This window comes from Genypterus blacodes, unplaced genomic scaffold (assembly GCF_046128005.1).
Source record: "Genypterus blacodes isolate CSIRO-AG114 ecotype Tasmania unplaced genomic scaffold, CSIRO-AGI_Gbla_v1 ptg000194l_1, whole genome shotgun sequence".
NCBI classification, from domain to species: domain Eukaryota; kingdom Metazoa; phylum Chordata; class Actinopteri; order Ophidiiformes; family Ophidiidae; genus Genypterus; species Genypterus blacodes.
Window position 1 is genome coordinate 147,501 of NW_027466994.1, and position 3,482 is coordinate 150,982.

The 3,482-nt window shown below is 46.3% G+C and overlaps 1 non-coding gene across 1 annotated transcript in view; it reads left to right on the forward strand.

The window, feature by feature from the left end:
• The window catches only part of trnav-cac (transfer RNA valine (anticodon CAC)), a 73-nt gene extending 13 nt beyond the window's left edge, over window positions 1-60 (forward strand). The window contains exon 1 of the tRNA in view: window positions 1-60. This exon is cut by the window's left edge and continues 13 nt beyond it. This is a non-coding gene — a tRNA (tRNA-Val).
• Window positions 61-3,482: the final 3,422 nt, after the last annotated feature.

Sequence of the window (3,482 nt, forward strand, 5' to 3'; positions counted from 1 at the left end):
AGTGGTTATCACGTTCGCCTCACACGCGAAAGGTCCCCTGTTCGAAACCGGGCGGAAACAGTTTTTTCAATCATGGAAGTTTTTTTCCCGTTTCTCATCACAGTGTATCGTTTCTGAAGGTTCCAGTCCCGCGATATTCCAGTCGATCCCCTCCAGACCCGACCCCTGTGTGTCGTTCGCTGTTTATTTGTGATGTTTGTTAAGCAGCCGCCATTTTGGTGCAAACACGACGAAGTGCAGAGTGATGCTGCGTTCGTGGTCCGTCATGGTTTGTCTGTCTGCTACAAGTGAAGTCATTTTCCAGCGAGTATTGAGAATTGTATTATCTTTGTGAACTCCCGCACTAGACCACAATCGTTTTGTGTAAATTGTGTTGATATTTGCCCTCCAGTGGATCCGAACATGACGTGACGTTTAATGAATGTATTTATTTAATCTCTTACAGTGGTGATGTGATATTTGAAAAAAAGAAAGAAAGAAAGAAAAGGTTTACTGCATTAATCGGGGTATGATCATTCATATTAAAGGAACTCTACTGTGTTTTTGCTCTATTTTATTTTAGGTTTATTTGTGAATAAAATGCTTTCTAACAAGTGTGTGATGGAAGAAATAGTAGAATGAATTATTACATAACATTTTAATTAAATGTTGCTTTATAGAATAATAAAATAGCTAACTAAAGGACTCTCACTCGCAGTAGCAAAACTGACCACTAGATGGAGCCAGAGCTCCGCTGTGTCACTGTGTGGCTTCATTATTTATTATTGTTCGGCAAAACAGTCAGTTACAGGCTCATTGATTGAACGCTTTAAATGTTTGTGAAACTTGTTTTGGTTGATCACTTCTGAGCCGATGAGAGAGAGATGAGTATAGACTGAACACTTGATCACATGACGAGTTGTTTTGGTTCGTATGTGTCTGTAATCATGATCAAATAACGCATTCAGACACTTTAACGCAGCTTGTCTGTCCATGTTAAGCGTCTTTTCATGAAACTCTATACTTCCTGTAAGTATTTCACAATAAAAGCCTTGCAAATGTATTCTGTATCGGAACTGCCAGAAAACCTTCCACCCGTATTTCAATCGACTGATTGCAGCTTCCTGGTTTTCAGCCGAAGTCTGACCAATAAAAATGCAGGTAGGCGGGGCTTGAGTTTTTGTGCGAAAAGTTTGTTACCGGACTGAACTCGCCCCTCCACTGAGCTCAGATCAACCTGCAAACACTAGGAGTTGAAAGTTCATCATGGAGCTGCTTGGGAGGATTGATTGATTGATTGATTGATTGATTGATGAAGTTTCCCTCCACGAGGCTCACCTGCACAGGTAAGCACACTCACTCACTTCAGCTGGACTCTATTCTCTGGCTGCCTAAAGCCAAACACTTAGTGCAGTTTGTTGTCAGAGTTTACTGTCTCAATATTAATCCATAAAGGTGAATCAAGGATTCCACAGTGCAGCTCTGAATTCAGGGCGGCTTTGTTTTGTGACTTTGTTTCATTTGCTTGAAGGATTATTTTAATTTGACATGATGGGGATTGATTTATTTCATATGGATGTCAGTTTGGGGTTTCGTGCCACCATAACGTTTTGACCCCTGATGTCACTCTGAGGTCACGGTGCGTTCCATTTGAGCTCGGACGTCGGAGTTCCAAGTCGCAGATTTCAACTGGAACGCCCCCTGAAGTTGGAATTCGGACCCAGAAGTCAGAGGAACACGCTGCGTTTATCACAGTTCTGTCTTTGGTGTCTCATTAAATCCGTTCTGACCCACCTGCAGTATCAGGCCCGGCCCAGCTTTAGGTGGGTCGGGACCTTCCTGATGTCTAAGACCCTGGATGTGATCCTGGTCTTTAGAACTAAAGTTGACTCGACTTCTGTTGAAATGTCGACCATGGCCTAACAGCTTGATGTTGTTGCCCGTGATCCAAATATTAGCCCCGCCCACCACCAAAATTCAGGCCACATGATTGGAAGCTCTGCCCCTCTCAAAGTGATTGACAGGTCTCTTGATTAGAGTTGTGCACGACGGTGCTGCATGTTGGTAAAGAACAAGCTCGCATTCAGACTCGTCTCCACTCAGATGGAAGGAAATGCGTCACTGTGCCTTTAAACTGCACGTTTGCTCTCAGCCTCAGGCTATGACAGCTCGTCAAGATGATTGACAGCTGCTGGAGGCACAAACCTGCCCATCCGGGGGTTCAAGAAACTTTACAAAACTTCACTTCCAGACTGAAACGGCAAAGCAACCAAACTAAAGATCAGACTGTGTATTGATCGCTGACACTAATTGATTGCATTGATGGTTAATGTTGATAAGGGTGAATATGTGCTTTGATGAAAGGGTTAAAGTCAAAAACCCTGATAAGCTGAGAGGTCAGTGGGGTCAAGGTCAAGTTTCATTTTAGTTTCTGTTTTTTCTGTGCGATTTTATTTCAACATGAAAGTGTGTGTGTGTGTGTCGGGGGGGGGATGGTGTGATGATGTCATCAGTTGCTCTCAGTATTTTCGGTCCAGATTTCCAGTCAATGTCCTGTCCCAATGGTTTGGTGACCTTTAACCTTTGTTCTCATGGGTGAGGGTCAGCATGTTCACTCACCATCAACGTTCCTCTCTTTCAGCAGAACAATGAGGCTCAGGGGGGCTCGTGGAAGCTCAGGGGGGCTTGTGGAGGCTCAGGGGGGCTCGTGGAAGCTCAGGGGGACTCAGGGGGGCTCGTGGAAGCTCAGGGGGGCTAAGGGGGGCTCCTGGAGGCTCAGGGGGGCTCCTGGAGGCTCAGGGGAGCTTGTGGAAGCTCAGGGGGGCTCCGGGGGGCTTGTGGAGGCTCAGGGGGGCTCCTGGAGGCTCAGGAGGGCTCAGGGGGGCTTGTGGAGGCTCGCAGGATCCTCAGATGAACATGGCCCTTACACCAGTAGAGGAGAGGAGACTCCAAATCAAACCATCAATCAATCAATCACAATTGATCGACAAGCACAACAGTCACACAACATACATGATCCTGCATCTCACACCAGACACCTGCCAGCTGTTCATGGGTGGAGGGATGAGAGATGGGCTGTATAGAGTAAAGATCAACCAACCAGTCATTAGGGTTAGTCTCCTTGTGTGTGAGTGTGTGAACCACACTCTGTGTGTGTGTGCGCCTGTCTCTCACTTTCTCACTCCCTCTCTGCCTCACTTTCTTTCTTTCTTCTCCCAACTTTTCTGACAGGTAGCTTTTATGCTGACTGTGTGTGTGTGTGTGTGTGTGTCTCCATCTCGCTCTTTCTGCCCCCTTCTCTGCAGACACATTCACTTCCTGTCTTGCTATTCTTCTTCTCCTCTCTAATTATTTGTGAGTGAGTCCCTTTTTGCTCCCATGTGGCAGCTGACAGGGACGTGTTGGACACTTCACTCTCACTCTCTCTCCCCCCCCCCTCTCTCCCCCCCCCCTCTCTCTCTGTCTCTCTGTCTCACTCTCACTCTCACTCTCACTCTCACTCA